Below are 21648 nucleotides of genomic sequence, written 5' to 3'. Positions count from 1 at the left end.
AACATATTTCTCTGAGAATTTGATACTAAGAAAGAAATAAAGATATTTTAATAATATAGGTAGTATGTTTTTGCTTATATATAAATTTGTGCCCAGGAAGGAGAGAAATATTCTTCCCAAGCATACATGAGATAATTATAAAAATTGACGATGAACTCATTCATTAAGAAAGGCTCAGTAAATCCCCCAAGTCAATTCCATGGAGACTAGACTGTCTCACCAAGCCCAATGCTACTAAATAAACCTTGCTTTAAAAAGGAGCTCTGGGGGCGCCTGGGTGGCTCAGTCGGTTGAGTGTCGGACTTCAGCCCAGGTCATGATCTCGCGGTCCGTGGGTTTGAGCCCCGCGTCGGGCTCTGTGCTGATAGCTCGGAGCCTGGAGCCTGTTTCGGATTCTGTGTCTCCCTCTCTCTCTGACCCTCCCCTGTTCATGCTCTGTCTCTCTCTGTCTCAAAAATAAATAAACATTAAAAAATTAAAGGGGCGCCTGGGTGGCACAGTCGGTTAAGCGTCCGACTTCAGCCAGGTCACGATCTCGCGGTCCGTGAGTTCGAGCCCCGCGTCAGGCTCTGGGCTGATGGCTCGGAGCCTGGAGCCTGTTTCCGATTCTGTGTCTCCCTCTCTCTGCCCCTCCCCTGTTCATGCTCTCTCTCTGTCCCAAAAATAAATAAAAACGTTGAAAAAAAAATTTAAAAAAAAAAATTAAAAAAATAAAAAATTAAAAAAAAAAGGAGCTGTGAAGAAAAGTTATGAAATTCCTAGAATAGTGAGGCGTAGCTAAGTCTGCTGTATACTCCGGGTTTGTGCACTTTCTGTGCATGTGTTATATTTCAGTAAACATTTATTTAAAGAACTAGAAATTGCCCAGATTAAAAAAAATAAAATTAAATCCCACTGAAGTTTTGGTTGCAGTTACATTAAGCCTTGCAAATAATTTGGGAAGGATGAATGTCTTTAAAAATTAACATTTAATTTCATTTTGAAAAAGCCAACCTTTCAACAGAAAATAGCTATTCCAAAACACGTCGCTTATAGAAACTATCTTAGAATGGTGTTCCTGGGGCGCCTGGGTGGCTCAGTCAGTTGACCGGCCGACTTCGGCTCAGGTCATGATCTCGCGGTCAGTGAGTTCCAGCTCCGCGTAGGGCTCTGTGCTGACAGCTCGCAGCCTGGAGCCTGTTTCAGATTCTGCGTCCTCTCTCTGACCCTCCCCTGTTCATGCTCTGTCTCTCTCTGTCTCAAAAATAAATAAACGTTAAAAAAAATTAAAAAAAAAAAAAGAATGGTGTTCCTGCAATCATATAACTTGATTATCCCACTTCAGTGGGATTTAATTTTATTTATTAATTTATTGTATCATTTAAAATTTGTTTTGGTTAATGCAATTGTTTAGATAGATCATGGTGCAGAAGAATTCAACATTGTAGCTTTCATTGATCTATTTGAACCCATATGAGTGGTAAGTCAATATTAGCATTTTATTTACTGAATATATTTGAGTAAAATTGCAAATAGCACATGTTGAGTCTAAAGGCAAAACTTATTTTATATTTTCTGTATTTCTTGCATGAAAAGAGGTTGATTTTACTGTCAACCAGATAACAGCCCATTACCTTTATAGTTTGATTATTTTATTACTGACTTGAAGGATATTTTAAATTTTGAAAAATGCCTATCGTAGGCATATCTGTTCTATGAGGCTTGTTTATTTCTTTACACAAAGAACACTTTTGAAAATGAGATTAGAAAACTAAGTAATAAAGTAATAACAATACCAGAAACAACTAGTATAGCTTTTATAGATTAGGTAGGAAATGAATTGATTGCTTATCTCAGTCACTTTTGAGAGTATAATTTTTTACGAATTCAGAAATATATTCAGCATATAATCCTGATTGCAATAGTGAGTTCCTGTTAATGATAATAGTTTATGCATCATTTAAAGGATAATTACACATTTTTTTATAGTTTATTTCTTTGGTCAAATTTGATCTGTAATTTCAGATAGCATAAATGCCTTAATTTCTAAATGCAAAGAAGAATGTGACCTATGTTCTTTAATATATTTTCTGGCATTAAAAATATTCATGGTCTGTTCTTTAAAAATATCTTTTCAACTTACAGTAACAAGATTGTAAAAAGATGTTATTACCAAGAGAGATACTAGCTTGATTCAGATGTTAGGATAAATGTAGTTAGTATAATTTTAATAATAAACTTCTCTGGTTTATTGTTATTTAAACCACTTTAAATAACCCTGATCTAAATATTTTTTTCTTTTTAAGATTAAATCCTCCTTTTTAAAATGTGTGACTGGAATTTATAATACTCATTTTTGCATGGCTTTCATGACATACAGAATGAAGTTAATTCCATTTCTTTTAATTTTTCACTCGTCCACTTTTGCAAATAGTTGCTGATATGAAATTAAGTTTCCTCCTGTTTTTGGTTAGAACTTTCTGCTGTGGCTTATTTAGTTGACTTATGATGATTATATGTGCTGCTTTTCATCTTTTCTAGGGAGAGAGGTATAAACAAATCACCTTGGAAGTACTGAAGTCATCCTTCCTCTATTGTCTTGAGAAAGGGGTTGTAATATATTTTATATTTAGATGCTCAATGCCTGGCTCAATTCTCATGGAAAGGATTGGGATTCTGGTCCCTGAGGTTGCTACCACCAGAATCAGTCTAGACCCAGTGCTGCTCTAGGGTGACTGCCTACGTGAGGAGAGAGTTACACCAGTGAAATGAGAGGTTAGCACTAAGCATAGTGCTTTAGGGCCTCCTCAGGATACCATGGTGTTCTGCACAGGTATAGACCCTTATGAAAAAGGCAAAGAGGAAAGGACTGTCATTAATATTAGGTTCTTCCTTCCTTCAGACTCTCTAAATGTCTTTCATTGCTTACTAAAAATAACTTGAAAATATCATCTTGTTGAACTTTTCTCTCTTTTAATAATTTTCTCCAATTGTCAGTGGATTTTCTAGAAAATGTTTCCATAAGCATATGTTTAAAACCAGGCTTGGTAACTGCATCAAGTGATTTTTTTTAAGATCAATAAATTTTACATTTAACCTGTGTCTCAAATTTGTTTTGAAGAAGTAAGTATCAGCTCTTCTATTATGTTTTATTCTACAAAAACTTAAGTTGATATTTTGATGACATGCATTTCAAGCTGAGGTAGTTCTGATTCAGGAATATTCCATTTAGTATCTTTATGTAAAAGAGGCATATTTTAAAAAGATTTTTTATTTAGTTTTATTTTTATTATTTAAAAATTTTTAATGTTTATTATTTTTGAGAGAGAGACAGAGTGTGAGTCTGGGAGGGGCAGAGAGAGAGAGGGAGACACAGAATCCAAAGCAGGCTCCAGGCTCTGAGCTGTCAGCACAGAGCCAGATGCAGGGTTTGAACTTGTGAACTGTGAGATTATGACCTGACTCCAAGTCAGACGCCCAACCAACTGAGCCACCCAAGTGCCCCAAAAGATTTTTTAAAATTATTTTTAAGTAATTGCTACACTCAACATGAGGCTTGAACTCACGACCTGGAGATCAAGAGTCATACGCTCCACCAACTGGGCCAGCCGGGTACCTCAAAAGAGGCATGTTTTGATGAGTGATTAGAAAAGTTTGATGTGGTTTCAAAGCAATGCTCCAAACATCAATAATGCAGCCAACCAGAAGATGTCACTATTGTGTATAGAATGTATAAAAGAAGAAGAAAAAAAGCCAATAATTTTTGTACAGTTCCATTGTGTCTCTTCTAATCTTGCTAAATTTCCTCCGGAGCTCTTTGAAAGAACACACTGGGGTGAAACATTGTCTTCAAGCTGACAGGCAGTGAAAAATTGCTACATTCATTGGACTGGCATGTCAGTCAGTCATACGACTACATCTTTTCATTTGAAAAAAAAGAAATTAAAGTAAATTGGCAGAAAAGTTCCACCTCAATTAAGAATTTTGTATGGTGCTAAGTGGGAATTAATAACCACATAGTATATTTGTTTTACCTTTTGTAAAAGAGTGTGTCTATCATAAGTAAATTTAGCAGACATTAATTAAGAAAAATCAAACTGTTTTGCAAATGCCTGTGATTAAAGTAATAGTTCATTTAAAGCAGAGAATAAGCTGACAAAATATACATTTTAACACAAGATTAATGAGTGTCTCTAATACAGTACATTCTTAAGCAATACTCTAGTCTGTTAAATTGAAAAGTTCTTTTTATTATGAAAATGATGGCATCCCCGTACTTGGTGCTGTGAAAGACATTTACCAGAGAAGTTTCCTTCAGTTCTTGCAGAGTTTTTTTTCTGTTCAGGCAAAGAACCAAGATTGGCGGGAGCTTGTTTGTGGATGAAGAACTTTCCTGGGCATGTTTACTGTAGGAGAAGTGAGGGAAGGCAGGTAAACATGAACTGGATCCCACATGCCTGAAAGGCTTAGCAAAGTGATGTGGTCTGAACAGCTGGACTTAATTCGGGTCACTGGTTGGTCTGACAGGCAGGATATCGAAGGCAATGCAATTAGGCAACTTCAGAAATGTTTCCCACTGAGTGAGTGAGTTATTTATTTATTTATTTATTTATTTATCATAAAATGTTGTGTTATTTTACCCTTCTCTTCATTTAGTCCCTAATCGAAGTCTACCTTTAATAAATGTATTTCTGCATTGGGAGAGAACATCTTGAATTTTTCAATTTAAAAAGTATTCCCTTTTCTGTTTAAGGGAATCATTGAATCTTTTTCTAAAATCTATAAAATAAAAAAAAATTAGTGTTTATTTATTTTTGAGAGAAAGAGAGAGAGTGGGGGAGGGGCAGAGAGAGAGGGAGACACAGAATCTGAAGCAGGCTCTGGGCTCTGAGCTGTCAGCACAGAGCCTGATGCGGGGCTTGAACTCAGGAACTGTGAGATCATGACCTGAGCTGAAGTCTGACGCTTAACTTACTGAGACACCCAGGTGCCACTAAAATATACAGAATTTTAATTTATAGATAATTTATATTTAGCTAATGCTTATCAAGGGCTTGCTATGTATCAGGTATTATTTCAAGTGCATTACATGGAGTACCTATTCACACATCTGTGATGTAGGTTCTAATATTACTGAAACACAGAGAAGGTAGTCAGTTATCCAATGTTACTATGCTAAGGAGAGGCAGAGTCAACATCCCAAAGCAGGCAGTCTGGCATTAGAGAGCAGTTTTAACCACACTATTCCACATTGTTTCTCTAAAATGTATGAAATACACCATTTAGTTGTGGTTATGTCTGTATCAAAAAACTTGTTGCAATTTTCTGCTGAGAATTCAAGGCAAATGGAAAAAGTTTTCACAATCTTCCTTATCCTACTAACATAGGTGGAAATAATTGATCTTGTTAAAATATGGACACTGATTTTATTTTTGCATTCATCTTAACCTATCTTGAATATTTAGAAGAGCTAGGGAACATTTAATCTTCCTTCAGTATATAATTTTCTATTCTTAAAAAGATGGTAATTTTTAGTGAAGGATCCTTTGAATTGTGATCTCATTATTTCAGAAGAGAAGGAATTTGAGTTCTTTTCATTTCTAGGTTTATGAACAACAGTGCCCATTTGAATAGTTGGGATCAGGGTGAATATTTTAGCCCTACTTATATTAATATTTTAGCCCAATTAGATGATGGCAAAATTTATTGACCCATGTGTTACCTGGGGCATAACATAACAGATAGACACTTTATCAAAGATGGACTTAAAACAGTACATACTAACATGTATTTCTACAAATAACTTTCATTATAAAAGAGAAGAGAGACACCTTAAAATAAATATCTGTGCTATTTTTTTTGTGGCTTATTGACTCTAACAACTTGAGAATCTTTTGAGATTTCCTAATTGAGATTAGAGGTTATGAATAATTTATTACCCAAAGGCCAAAAGGATGCAATGGATTTTGTACTGACAGATATAATAGAGATTTCTAGATGATAAGATCACTAGGCAGTTCACTTTAGCCACTTGAGCCATTATTTTTTAATGTTTCTTTTTTATTGAGGTATAATTGACATATAACATTGTATAGTTTAAGGTATACAACATGTTGATATGATACATCTATATATTACAATAAGATTACCACTGTAACACTGTAATCATTAGCTAACACCTCTATCATATCACACAATTGTAATTTCTTTTTTTGTGATGAAAACATTTAAGATTTAGTCTCAGCAACTTTGAAGTATAGAGTATTGTTCACCATAATTACGATGCTGTGCATTAGATCTCCAGAATTTATTTACCTTCTAGTTGCAAAGTTTGTACCCTTTAATAAAGTCTCCCCAATTCCCCTGTCTCCCAAGCCTTGGTAACCACCATTCTACTATGAGTTTGGCTTCTTTTTAGAGTCCACATATAACTTATATAATATTTATTTTTCACTGTCTGGATTATTTCAGTTAGCATAATTCCCTTGAGGCCCATCCATGTTGTTGCAAATGGCAGGATGTCCTTCTTTCTCATGGCTGAATAATATTCCATTGTGTATATATACCATATCTTCTTTATCCATTCATCTGTTATGCACATGTATATTGTTTCCATATCTTGGCTATTGGGAATCATGCTGCAATAAATTTGGGCATTCAGATAGCTTTTTGATACCTTGTTTTCATTTACTGTGCATATCATATATACCCAGAAGTGAGATTGCTGGGTTGTATAGTACTATTTTTGATTTTTTGAGGAACCTCCACAGTTTTTCATGGTGGTTGCACAAGAGTTCCTTTTTCTCCACATCCTCACTGACACTTGTTATCTCTTGTCTTCTTGATGATAACCTTTCTAGCAGGTATGGGATGATATCTCACTGTGGCTTTGATTTGCATTTTTCTGATGATTAGTGATGTTGAGTGCATCCTTCTACAGCTCAGCTGGGTGAGTGGAGGACTATAGACTGGACATGTGAGGCATTTGTTTCAATCAGGTGTAATGCTTTAGAGTATAACAGGGAAATCCCAGTTCAGAATGCCTTACTTCTTATGGAACTTATAGATTGAGAGAGTAATGTCACTTTGAATAAATAGATTGATATAACAAATACTAGTTATCTTCTTATGGTTAAATAACTTAATGAGGGATATGTGACAGTAAAACTTCTGCTCTTATAAACCATAATGGAAGGATCAGGGATTGTGGTTATTTCTATTTTGTAGGTTCACAGAATATACCATTCTCATTCATTCTCCCTGTTTTTAGAGTAGATAATCTTGGGTAAGGAGTATAGCTCCTTATAAAATTTTTAGTCTACTTGGGGAAACAAGTCATAACTCTATGTATCTATAGATTTATGAGAGTATAATTAATTATCTGAAAATTAAGATAAAGTTAGATTATCTGAAAAAGAAGATAAAGTTAGATTAATTATATTGACAGTCAGATTTTTATGCATTCATGGGTGAGGGAGAGGTTGCTGTAAACCAAGAAAATCAGGGAAGACTTCATGGGTGATATGAAGCTTGAGCTGGGCTTTGCAAAATTGGTAAGGAAAGGTGTCTTCCAGACAGATGCAGGTGAAGAGAGATAGCGCTGAGTAAGGAAGGTATTAGATGAATCTGGCGAAGTTAAAAGTTTCTGGGAGATAACTTTTGGTTGACTTAATGCAAACCAATTTCTACTGGTAGAAATTCTCCTTTGAGTACAGGTCATGCTGGTAATAAAGTCTAGGATTGCCTTGGGTTAAAGAATTTCATATTAATTCCAATTCAATACTCCTGTTAGGAAAAAATTCTCTTTTTATTTCATTTTCCCATAGGAGAAGAATATATATTTCCTTTCAATTAAATTACTCTGGTAATTGAATTTTTTATGGGGACTCAATAATATATAACTCCAATGTTTCCAATATTTGTGATAAAATTTGCTCTGAAGTAGAATCCGCTGGAACCATCACGCTCAGAAATTGATAAGGCTAATGCTCTTTCCTCTGTATCAAGGATACTGTTTGAACGGTGTCTTTTTGGAACTGGAAGAGAAATGAGAGTACAAAGTTGGAAGACATTTATGGAGTTTTACTGAAAAATAGGATTCTAGTAATCTAATACCCACTCTTACATACTATAATGGCAAAATAACATTCTCTGAAGGAGGGAGCATTCTTGATATAAAAACAGAGTTAATCTAAGAAGTAGAAAACCACTTTTCAACTCTAACTTGAGTTATAGGAATTCCTGTCATAGGGAACAGTTTCAATTTTATTTCATAGTTCCATAATTAGAAATATGTATGGTGGAAATAATTTTGATACATGACAACATAGTGCTTGTTACAGTTCAGTTGTACATACTAAATATTAACTAACTTTTGAGAGCAGCTGATAAATTGAAATAATTTTAAAGTAGGTGATTGTACATAATAAATTTTTTGTCAGTTGCAAGACTTGAAAAGAGATCTTTTTTGATGGAGTAAAAAAAAATCATCTGGATCTCAAAAGCAGATTTAACAAACCATTTTTCTCTGATAGTACTCAAAAATTTTATTTATTTGTATGATTTGATGAGGGCTGGAATGAAGGTTACACAAAATACCATATTTTGAGAAATTGGATATATTATCCCAATTTAAGTATGATTATAAGCAAGTGTGATTTTAAATTTAAAAAAATTATTTATTTTGAGAGAGATAGAGCACGGACGTGGGTGAGCACAGGAGTAGGATAGGGGCAGAGAAAGAATCCCAATCAGGCTCCACACTCAGTGCTCAGCACAGAGGCCATCACAGGGCTTGATCTCACGAACCATCAGATCATGACCTGAGCCAAAATCAAGAGTGGGATGCTTAACTGACTGAGCCACCCAGGCATCACCAACCGAGTGTGATTTTAAGCATATTTTTCTTAGCTAAATATTGGTAGAAATTTAAATTTTCAGAAAAATTTATCAGTATTCAGTCAGGAAGTTATTCTTTTTTTAAAAAAAATTTTTAAATGTTTATTTAATATTATATTATATTATATTATATTATATTATATTATATTATATATATATTAAATTATTATATAATAAAATAAAAATAAATTTAATATTTATTTTTGAGACAGAGGGAGACAGAACATGAGTTGGGGAGGGGCATAGAGAGAGGGAGACACAGGGGCGCCTGGGTGGCGCAGTCGGTTAAGCGTCCGACTTCAGCCAGGTCACGATCTCGCGGTCCGGGAGTTCGAGCCCCGCGTTGGGCTCTGGGCTGATGGCTCAGAGCCTGGAGCCTGTTTCCGATTCTGTGTCTCCCTCTCTCTCTGCCCCTCCCCCGTTCATGCTCTGTCTCTCTCTGTCCCAAAAATAAATAAACGTTGAAAAAAAAAATTTAATAAAAAAAAAAAAAAAAAAGAGAGAGAGGGAGACACAGAATCTGAAACAGGCTCCGGGCTCTGAGCTGTCAGCACAGAGCCCGATGCGGGGCTCGAACCCACAAACCGTGAGATCACGACCCGAGCTGAAGTCGGACGCTTAACCAACTGAGCCACCCAGGTGCCCAGGAAGTTATTCTTAAAATCATACTTATTTTTAAGGTAGTTGCTGTGATAAATCACAGAACCAATTCTGTTAAATTATACTCCACTTAGGGAGTGGGCATTTTGATGGCCATTAAACATTAGCGACTATGGCACTTAAAGAATCTTTTGCTATTTCAGGGATTGTTAACAGTTCTTGATGCTCAACAGTCACAGGAACAGAGACTTTGTAGGACCAGATAGAAATCAGCTTACCATTTGCTCTCACTCTGTTGGAGAACTATAAAAACAGTTATTAGGAATCTTGTCTATTGTGATAGTATTACAGGTTTAAGCACATCCTCTGTAAACACCGTAGCTATTCCTCCCAAGTGTAGCTTATTCAGTAAAGGACTGAAATCTCTATAAATTTTATGCCTGGTCAAATATTCTTTATTTTCTAAATTTTTTTATCAGACCCTACTGACTCTCTTTTTCATCATGTTCAGATGGTTTGGATATACGGCCTGTGGTTTCTATCTGTTGTCATATTTAATTATTTTCCTTAGTCACATGGACATTTGTTTTCCTATATCCATAGTATATATGAGTTTCAATGAAAGGTATTGAATTTACTTTCTGTGGATTGTTCCTTGGGAGAATAAAAACGTATACACAAGCATGTAAACATTTCCTTCCCTTATGAAATGGTTTACCAAGTTTTGACTAAAATTAAAAAAATGAAACCACTTTCATTTTAGTAGAAGTTGGTATTTCCTAGAGATTTCCCCAATATTCAAGTAAGAATTATGGGGCACACATCTCTGTTAGATGAAAACCTCCAGGTCCTGGCCTTTTGTTTCATGGAGTGTAAAATGTCCAGTTTCTTTCTCGACATTTCATTCACTCCTCTGAGAGAGTAAAACCCAATGCAGTGAGTTTGGGAGAAGAAACTGAGTGACCTTATTCTCTTTCTTGCTCTATTTCTTGTGTTCTTCCATCTGGCCACTGAAGAGTTCTTGAATTTGGGTCTCCTTCTGCCTACCTTTGGCGGAAGCCTGGAACAATCCTACACTGCCTTTGCCTGAAGACTCATCTGTCTTACCAGGGTAAGCTATCAAAATGCCTGGAAACACTGTGGCTCTAAAACCATATTCTCCAATCTATTTCATTAGAGGTAGAGGTGATATTTGGCCTGAAACTTGAGTCTGTCTCCCAACTGTTTTCAAACTTAGTATGGGAACAAGCAAATGTTATTTGTTTGACCACTTAAACTCCCAACTGTCATAGTATGCCCCCCTTTTGTGGTTTTATTTCACATAATAAACACTCAAGCTCTTACCTTCACCTCACTGGGAGAAATGTTTTGCTCTCTCAGCACTTTTTTCCCTGGTTCTAAATAATAAATTCAACTTAGTAGAAATGAAGTACTATGACTTCAGAAAATGAAGCAATTCCAAAAGGATCACATGTGAGGTTTGCTCATTACCAAGTGAGCAAAGAATGATTTTTTAAAAGTCATTTAAATTTTTTAGGATTTCATTAATACTTTATATTTTATATTAGTTCAACTCACAAATTGTAGCAAAAGATTGTGCATGTGCTTTTACAAGAAGTTTTCGGCCTTGAGACAAATTGGAAAGGGACTGGGATGAATGAAAACATTTTCCATGCTTTTGTAACTACTTTGCATTTTTCTGCTGAATTTCTGTTTCTATGTGTTGTATGGATAGAGATGTGAGGAATCTCCTTGTGCTTAACAGACATAGGAGACAGCTGGAGTGGCTGCCATATACTTCAGCTTGCCGGGTGCAGTCCTATTCTACGCTTCTTGTCTCAAGGTAAGTGTTAGTAACAGTTCTCTTCACTCTGAAAATACTGCAGTTAGGATGATGAATCATGGTCAGCCCAAGAACAAGATACCGGTAAGAACAAGTAACTGGTAATTTGTGTGTGGAATCATACTTTTAGATGCTTTAATGCTATTTGTTTCATTAATTTATCTTTAGAATTTATCTCCAGAAAAATTTCTGTTAACTTAAACTGAAATTCGTTGCTGATTTTCAGTTTAGTCTTAATACTAATTTTTAAATTTGTTTTTATTATGAGTTTATGCTTTATTAATCCATATTTAAGTGAAGATGGTAGTAATATTCACTGCCTAGGATTGGGAGGAGCAATTAGCACAGCTGTCTGTGTATCCTCTGGTACAATTTCATGTTTTAATTTTTTTCTATACAAATTTTTATTTAAATTCTAGTTGGTTAACAAGCACTGTAAATTTCTGGTTTCTGGCGTGGGATTTAGTGATTCATCACTTACATATAGCACCCAGTGCTCAATACAAGTGCCCTCCTTTTTTTTTTTTTATAGTTTATTGATTTATTTTGAGAGAGAGACCAAGTGGAACAGGGGCAGAGAGAGAGAGGAAAAGAGAGAATCCCACACAGGCTCTGCACTGTCAGTGCAGAGCCATATGCAGGGCTAGATCTCACAAACTGTGAAATCATGACCTGAGCCAAAATCAAGAGTTGGATGCCCAAATGACTGAGCTACCCAGGTGCCCCCAAGTGCCCTCCTTAATATCCATCACCCATTTAGCCCAACCCTTGCCTACCTCCCTCCATCAACGCTCAGTTTATTCTCCATAGTTAAGAGTCTGTTTCTTGGTTTGCCTCTCCTTTTCCCCTCCATGTTCATTTGTTTTGTTCTTCAATTCCACATATGAGTGAAATCATATGGAATCTGTTTTACTCTGACTTATTTAGCTTAGCATAATGCACTCTAGCTTCATCCACATTGTTTCAAATGGCAAGATTTCATCCTTTTTAATGGCTGGGTAATAGTTCATTGTATATACCACATCTTTATCCATTCATCAGTCAGTGGACGTTTGGGCTCTTTCCATAATTTGCCTATTGTTGATGCTGCTGGTATAAACATTGGGGTGCATGTATCTCTTTGAATCAGTATTTTTGCTCCTATAGGTAAATACCTAGTAGCGCAATTGGACGATTGTAGGGTAGTTTTATTTTATTTTATTTTTTTGCATGTCATTCTTGTGCAGGGGTCATGCTAATCTTCATTGTATCATTCCAATTTTAGTATATGTGCTGTCAAAGTAAGCTCTAGGTTTATTATTTTTTCAAAGAGTACACAGGATCTCCCTGTATTTTTTTATCTTTTTTATTTCAGAAAGGAAGAGACAGCACGAACAGGGAAAAGGGGCAGAGAGAGAGAAGTTGGGGGGAGGGAGAGAGGGAGAGGGAGAGAGAGAGAGAGAGGGAGAGAGAGAAAGAGAATGAATCTCAAGCAGGATCCATGCTCAGCATGGAGCCCAAAGTGTGGCTTGATCCCATGGCCCTGGGATTGTGACCTGAGCCAAAATTAAGAAGCAGATGCTCAAATGAGTGAGCCGTGCAGATCCTCCTCTTATATTAATTTAAGCCATTCTGACTGGTGTAAGGTGATACCTCATTGTAGTTTTGATTTGTATTTCCCTGTCGATTAGTGATGTTGAACAATTTTTCATGTGTTTGTTGGCTATCTGTATGTTTTCTTTGGAAAAATGTCTGTTCATGTCTTCTTCCCAGTTTTTAAAACTGGATTATTTGGTTTTTTTGGGTGTTGAGTTTTTAGAGTTCCTTATATATTTTGGATACTAACTCTTTATTAGATAGGTCATTTGCAAATATCTTTTTCCATTCTGTAGGTTGACTTTTAGATTTGTTGATTATTTCCTTCACTGTGCAAAAGCTTTTCATTTTGATGTAGTCCCAATCTAGTTTAGTTTTGCTTTTTGTTTCCCTTGCTTCAGGAGTTATATCTAGTAAGAAGTTGCCACTGCCAATGTTAAAGATGTTACTGCCTTTGTTTTCCTCTAGGATTTTGATTTTTTCCTGTCTTTCATTTAGGTCTTTAATCCATTTTGAATTTATTTTTGTGTGTCATGTAAGAAAGTGGTCCAGTTTATTTTGCATGTTGTACTCTAGCACAATTTTAAATTTTTTTTTTTCTTCAACGTTTTTATTTTATTTTTGGGACAGAGAGAGACAGAGCATGAACGGGGGTGGGGCAGAGAGAGAGGGAGACACAGAATGGGAAGCAGGCTCCAGGCTCCGAGCCATCAGCCCAGAGCCTGACGCGGGGCTCGAACTCCCGGACCGCGAGATCGTGACCTGGCTGAAGTCGGACGCTTAACCGACTGCGCCACCCAGGCGCCCCTCTAGCACAATTTTAAAATTGTTTATGACAATCAAACTTTCTAATAAATACAGATTCTTCATTATGTGGACTTCATCTGCAAGTGAGACCTGCCATGCAATTTTAGTGCCTGATTTTTGCCTATCCAAAATTGCATTATATCAAGTGAGATCTAAAGTCATTTGACTTTCAGAGTGTTAGGAAAAATGTCTGACTTAAAAAAAAAAATGTTTTTTTTTAGAGAGAGTGCAAGTGGGGAAGAAATGCAGAGGGGAAGAGGGAATCTTAAACAGGCTCCAAGCTCGGTGAAGAGCCTGATGCAGGACTCAATCCCATGAGCCTGGGATCATGACCTGAGCTGAAATCAGGAGTAGGATTTCCAACCACCTGAGCCACCCAGGTGTCCAAAAATGTCTGATGCTTAAGATGAAATGTTCTAGTACCAAAAACAACAAAAGTTATCCCATTTCTGCACTTGTGCTCATGTTGAATTCTTTTAGCCATAATTAAGAAAAACATATTTTGGTGGTAAGAAATCAAGTCATATTGCATTTTAATATAAGACTAAGTTGTTTAGCAAACTGTGGCTTTAAACTGGCAAACAAATGACATGGAGTATTGGACAAATGTGCTGCCTTTATTATGGAATAATACTGAGAAGGAATAGTGGTGGAAGTTAATATATAAATAGTGTTTTATAAGAGAAGGTCAGTTTTCATATCAACCTCATTTAAACATTTCACAGTACTTCAAGTAAAGAAAAGTTTTGGGAGAATCAGTTCATCATGGCATTCAAAACTCAAAAGAACTAACAATGTAATATGTGTGTATGTGTGTGTTTACCATATTTACATCTTGAGATGTTGCTCAAAGATTCTGTCTTCATATATAATGACTTTAATCAATTATTAGTAAATGTTTAAGTAAATACATGGTAAATTATTCTTAATGATTATTTTTAATGTTAATTTTTTTGGTATCATTATTAAGTAGAGTAGCCTATTAAAATCAACTTTAGTGGTTCAGCTTTACTGGTAAAGAAAACATGATAACAATAATGTTGAATGAAGTCCCAGCATGCCCCAAATAAAGACATCAGTTTAGTAACATCTATGTATAGTGAAATCTATCAGTGACAACTTGGCTTCAGTAAAAGTTCAATGTATAAAATCAAATTTTTTGTTTGATTTTAATATTAATTTTAAAATTTTGTTTTGATTAGCAGTTTATATTTTAATTTAAGACTCATGATGTATTTAAGACTCATGATGAAATGATTTGTCAAGAATAGGATTTAATAAATATTATTTCCTTTGAAGAGTTCATTAATATTATGGATGTTTGATAAACTCTGTCCTGAAAGACACGAGATGACCTTTTAATAGAACTGAAATAGGTAGATTAGACGTATATAAATGATAAGATATTGTCTTTTAGGGTAAAGATGTCAGACTGCTTAAATTTAAATCTTAGCTCATTGCCCAAATAGTTTTATAGCCTTGTTTAAAATAATAAATTTAATTAAATCAAATAAATAAACTCCTGTAAACTTTATTTTCTTTGTCCATAAAATGTGAATAGCTCATGGAGCTGTTCAAAAGATTGAATGACAACATGTGTGTAGAATACCCACCACAGCATCTGGCATATAGAAAGTTTGGTGTAAATGATAATTATCATTTTATTGGTAATGATCATTTTAATTTATACCTGAGTTATGATTTTTTTCTTCCATGCTTTTATTTCTGTTTTGATCACGTTTTCTTCACCCCAGTACTGAGGGAAGGATTCCTGCCATAGGGTTATGGGGAAGGCCAAACAAATGACACCAGACTCTGGACAGATGAGATAAACAGCAGTTTATTATCACATATATTCACAGCTTGATGGAGAAGGATACCACACAACATGTGCCACAGGGGGGAGATCTTAGGAACAGAGGAAGAAGCAGGAGGCTAAGGGAGCAGGTTTAGTAGTGACAAGAGGGTAAGATAACTCCGGGGTCCTTTGGGAGGATATGATTGCCTTGTTCCAATGATTCTGCACAGTGGCAGTTAGCTGAAGCCCAGGATACAAGGATAATCAGGCACGGTGCCTGGTTTCCACGATGGGTTTGTTTGGCTAGTGTACTTTATCTCTGGGAGCAGAGTGGAGAAGGGAACATGGTTAGGCCATTTGAGGCCTTGGCATCAGATGTCAAGGAAGCACATAATATTTATTTCAGACCTTAAACCACAATGACATTGGTTTAATGCCAGAGGTGCATATTAAGAGGCTATTAGTATCAATAAATCCACATTACAGCAAACATTAAATGATATGGAGAGTAAGAGCCTTCTAGATATAGATCTTCCAATTTTAGTTTGTTTTTTGGCTTCTTTTTTAGTTTTTTTTTTGGGGGGGGTGGGCCCTCAATTCTTATCAAAAGATTTACTATACTGAATCAGTTTCTAGAGACTCAGGTGAAAATTTTGGTTTAAAGTAAAATTTCAAATTTATGAACAATATTGTGTATTTTAAAAATATATGTTACTCTTTAAATTTGGTGTTTCTAAACTTCAGACTGAAGTAGCCATTCTTTATTTTATAGTTTAAGTGTTTCTGGGTGTGATTACAAGGAAACACATTATACCAATGTTCTATAATCTAAATGAATACCAACTTGCTAAAGTAATTTAAGAGGGGAGTTTTAGCTCTTTAAGTACTATTTGGTTATCTCTTTTATGTACTTGCATTACAATTGTCCTCACATAATATATATGGTGTGGCAAAATAGAGACTTAAAAAATACTCTTCTTTGATAACTATTGCTTCTCTTAATTCAATATAGCCCCAGGTTATTGACTTAGAATGGGTTTAATATATAGAATGCCAATTTTAAGCTCTTTTCGTAAATGCTTAAAGATTTCATTACTAGATATTGAATCTTAAATTTCTAATTTCTAAATTACTTCCTCTTTTGGATTTAAAAAGGTGAACTAAATCTATTAATTATTGGAATACAATTTTGGTAAATTTTGATGAAACCCTATAAGATACCTAACTTAGCCCCATTTATTAGATTCTTTATAACTGACAGTGACGATTAACATACTTAACATAATTTAAAATTTATAATATATTAACTAATATATAATAATTTGAACTAATAAAAGTGATGTGAGTTTAAAAAGTCTACAAGGATAAAACCCAAGTATGTAATTAGTAAGCATGAACACTGACTGGTAATTTATCATATTTTTCTTGTTATTAAGTTCTTTGCTTGGACTTGAAAATAAAATGTTACAAAAAGAAAAAGAAATAGGAATAGTAGTAAAATTCTTGATCTGTCTGTGGAGCAGAAACTGCTTGCTGCCTGCTCAATATTCATTCTCTCTCTCTCTCTCTCCCCCTTCCTCCTTCCCTCTCTCCCTTCCTTCCTTCCTTCCTTCCTTCCTTCCTTCCTTCCTTCCTTCCTTCCTTCCTTCCTTCCCTCCTTCCTCCCTTCCTTCCTTCTTTCCTTCCTTCCTTCCTAGAGAGAGCGAGAGTGCATGAGTGTGAGCAAGGGAGGGCCAGAGGGAGAGAGAGAGAGATAATCTTAAGCAGGCTCCATGCCCAGCGTAGATCCCAACTCAGGCTCTATCCCAGGACTGTGAGACCATGACCTGAGCCAAAATCAAGAGTTGGATCCTGAACCATCTAAGCCACTCAGGCGTCCCTCTCTTTTTTCTTTATTAATGGAATTCTGGTCGTGTGTTTAACAAAAGTTCACATCTTCCCACATTCCTTTGTAGGTGGAGATGGCTAAGGATCTGTCAGAGATTACCAAAATTTTCTCAGTCATGGAGCTTTTTGTGCTTTAGTAATTTTTTCATGGTGCCCTTAAGCCTAAAGAAATACCTAACAGTTCTGTTAAGTGGTTCCATCCAAAAAACTTATAAATATCTATGTTCTAATAAAGTAGTAGCCATTTGAAAAAAATAATATAAATAAATTAAAAGAAAAACTGTTTTTATTACGTTCTTGAAGAACCAAAATTATAATATTGGAGGTGTGTGCCTTGAATCCTGTGCAACTTTTCAAATCTTGGAATCATATCAGGACCTGTTGCCCTCATTTTCTGTTCAACGTTGATTTTTATATGGTATTTGCTTTTTTTTTTTTTAACAATAGCATTGTAAAACTTCCAGTTTTTCAAACATGTCATTTCAATATACCAAGATCAAATGTTGAAACTGAATTTGCTCAAGTTAGTGTTTCACTTAGTCTGAAAGATGTTGAATATTTCTGTGATTTCCTCAAAAACTTAAAATATCCTGTCATGTTCCCATTGGCACACAATTTGGGAACTATGTGTATAAGGAAAAATTCTTGGAAGGGACTTAAGGGAATATTTGGAAATAGACCAAACTTTGCTGGCCTTTTGTCTTTTAAAGCCCTCCATCCTTCTGCTGCTTCCTGCTAGGAATCATCTTACAATCCCAAGAATGAAAGTCATACCCTAAGGATAACACAACAGTAAGTTAGAGGGAAACTTGGTCCTGGATAGCTCTTCTGTCAGTCCAATGGGTCCTGGATTGATCACAAATGGACTTTTTGATACACAGGAACCACACTGTGGTAAGGTTTCTACTGAAAGCTTTTGACTGCAATCCTAACTGACTTTATTTAAATTTTTAGCTATGCCCTCCATCAATGTATCAGCCTGTGTTTAGTAGCTGAGTTTAGAAAAGTTTGTTTATGCATATTTAATGGACAATCTGACTAACCCTATTTATAACAATCTTTCCAAACCTTTCCTATGTAAGACATGAAATTGCAGACATTGGGCTATAAATGAAAATGCCAGTATCCATCCATTCAATATGGGCAATCCTGATTGTTTTCAGTTTCATTTTATGTCTTCTTTCCATGCTTTCTTGATGTCACCCAATATGAAAAGTCCAAGGATAAATGTTCTCAGTTTTATTTTAAAATGTATCCTTGGGGCGCCTGGGTGGCGCAGTCGGTTAAGCGTCCGACTTCAGCCAGGTCACGATCTCGCGGTCCGTGAGTTCGAGCCCCGCGTCAGGCTCTGGGCTGATGGCTCAGAGCCTTCGGATTCTGTGTCTCCCTCTCTCTCTGCCCCTCCCTCGTTCATGCTCTGTCTCTCTCTGTCCCAAAAATAAATAAACGTTGAAAAAAAATTAAAAAAAAAAATAAAATGTATCCTTGAGTTTGACTTCAAAATTAATTGAAAAAGAACACTTAACTCACTTGCCAGACAACAGAGAATCCTTCTGGGATTGTGGGTGGTAAAAGAACAAGAGTCAACTATTTTATTTATTTTTATTTATTTATTTATTTATTTATTTATTTATTTATTTATTTAAAAGAGGGAGAGAGAGAGAGAGAGAGAGAGAGAGCATGAGCTGGGGAGAGGGGCAGAGAGAGAGGAAGAGCGAGCAAGAATCCTAAGCACGTTCCATGCTCAGCACTGAGCCTGACATGGCACTCAATCCGACCACACAGGATCATGACCTGCGCCAAAATCAAGAGTGGGACACTCAACCTACTGAATCACCCAGGCACCCCAAGAGTCAAGTATTTTAAATACAAATCTCTATTTCACAGTTTATGAAAGTATTTAAACTTTAAAGATGAGTATAAAAGTTGTTAAATGCTTCCCTTTCCAATCCTAGATTTCAAAGATCATTTTCTTATCTGTAACTCCTACCTCTCTACTCCCTCTCCCTTAGTCCAGACAAATCAATGCATTTTATTTCATGTATAAAGAACAGGGAAAGAACTTTATTGCACAAGTTCAGAAAGTTTTTGATGTGTGTGACTTAATTATTGTCTATCATTTAGATGTCCTTTTCCTTGTCATTGAATTTAAATGGAGAGCAATAATCTTCACCAATTAAGGAAGTACATTAATATTTGTACTATGCGCCAAGTTATAGAAAGTGCATTCACATATATTCTTTTGCTTAATATTTCAGTTATTTCAGCATAAGAATGAGAATATGGAAGGCAAGTGGTGTGATGCAAGGCTTGGGAGTCTAACCAACTGGGTTTGCATTCCAGTCTTGTCATTTAGGAGTTACGTGATCTTGCTCAATACCTTAGTGGAGTTATTATTATTTTTGTGTTAAAGATAAAGAGACCAAGTCTCAGGAGGACTTACGTTTTTAATTGTTTATTCTTTTTTTAAAAAATTTTTAATGTTTTATTTATTTTTGAGAGAGAGAGAGAGACAGAGCATGAGTGGAGGAGGGGCAGAGAGAGAGGGAGACACACAGAATCCAAAACAGGCTCCAGTCTCTGAGCTGTCAGCACAGAGCCCAATGCGGCGCTCAAACTTGGGAACAATGAGATCCTGACTTAGGCTGAAGTGGGAAGCTCAACCAACAGAGCCTCCCAGGCGCCCCAATTGTTTTATTCTTTAATAGAAGGGCTAAATTAGGAAAACAACTTCAACTGGCTGCTCAGACTCAAATACTTCATTGAAAATCATCTTTTGTAGAACTAGTTTTCTGTTTTTGTGAGACTTCCATATAAATTTTGGGATTTTATTGTTACCATTTAGAAATTGAAACCATTTGCATCCACTGTACCAAACAATTGGAAATGATAACTGAGATTACCTATGTCAACATGACTAAATATTTGTTCAAGAAATTTTTGCCCAGGAAGAGTTTGCTAACCTAGGCAAATAACAAATGTATCAAACAAAACAAAACAAAACAAAACAAAACAAAACAAAACAAAAACCAGTTCACTTATGAAGGTATGCTTCATTTTCATATGAAGAAAGAACACAAAGTGTTCTTCATGTGTCAACCAATCCTAAACTCTTGCATCATGTGCTCTACCCAGTCCAAAATTTGTTTCCTGTCTTGAAAAAACAACCTTAAACCACTTGATCTTAGATCCCAAAATTCTATATAAATAGTATTCTCTATTGTTTTCTTCTTTTAGGGGACACTACTGTGAGTTTATTGATGGTAGTGTTCTCCCTTATTATATAGTAGGTCTAAAAATTTTGTTTTCTGATGGTCTTTTGAGGAGTTGTCAGTCAACCTCACTGATAATTGTTAAGTGCTAAATAGTGAAGAATTAACATTATCCACAGAGAGGTCTTACCTTTGTTCAGGAGAGATAATTTCTAAGACCTTGGATTGACCTGCTATTAAGAGTGTTGTTGATTTGTTCACCATGGGCCATACTAAATAGTCTAACAATGTGAATTATGGTGTGGGCTTTGGGCCACACAGCTCAACCTCAATAGGGGCTGACAGCTAAAGGTCAGTCATATAGGTGGTCAATCATATCTATATGCCTGAGTCCCAATAAAGACACTGGATACCATATCTTGAGTTAACTTCCCTGGTTAGAAATACTCCATGAATATTGTTGCACATCATTGCCTGGAGAAGTTAGCACTGTCCACAACTTTGCTGGGAGATGAAAACTAGAGGTTAAAGATGTGGACTGTGCCTGTTGTGCCTCTTCCCTTGACTGATTTCTGTCTGTTTCCTTCTCCTGTGAGAAACCATAACCATGCATATGGTGACTTTCAGTGAATTCTTTGACTCCTACTGGTAAATTACGGAACTTGAGAATAGTCTTGGGGACTTGGAGTTGGTGTTAGAGTAACGGTAGTGTTGGGGATTGCTGAACTTTGTAAGCAGGTAGTCAACGAAAGCATAGCACACTCTATTTTGAAGAAGACACTCAGGGATAATTTTAACACTTACCAATTTTTCCTTCTCTTTCATGGTAAGAGAGAGAATAGAGAAATATTGAAGAGCAAGAGCATCCAGTTATGGCATTAATCTGTTAGGATATAAATGAATACATTCTATTAAAGCAAGAATATAGGGTAATTATAAATAATAAAAATATCATTACATTACATTTGCACTTTTCTTATTCCGCAAAATTTTTATAAGGAATCTTTACTTCACTAAAGACGAAATTGGGGCTCAGAGAGATGAAGTAT

At 35.7% G+C, this 21648-nt stretch overlaps 1 non-coding gene across 1 annotated transcript; it reads right to left on the bottom strand.

Annotated features, from left to right (window-relative positions):
• Positions 1 to 12501: 12501 nt before the first annotated feature.
• LOC112849073 (U6 spliceosomal RNA) lies at positions 12502 to 12608 on the bottom strand. Its single transcript, XR_003222521.2, has one exon. It is a non-coding gene; the product is annotated as a U6 spliceosomal RNA (small nuclear RNA).
• Positions 12609 to 21648: the final 9040 nt, after the last annotated feature.

Source organism: Puma concolor, chromosome C1, assembly GCF_028749965.1.
Source record: "Puma concolor isolate L17-30 chromosome C1, mPumCon1.1.hap2, whole genome shotgun sequence".
NCBI classification, from domain to species: Eukaryota; Metazoa; Chordata; class Mammalia; order Carnivora; family Felidae; genus Puma; species Puma concolor.
Note: the sequence above shows the minus strand (reverse complement) of the source record. Positions and strands in the feature narration are given on the sequence as shown.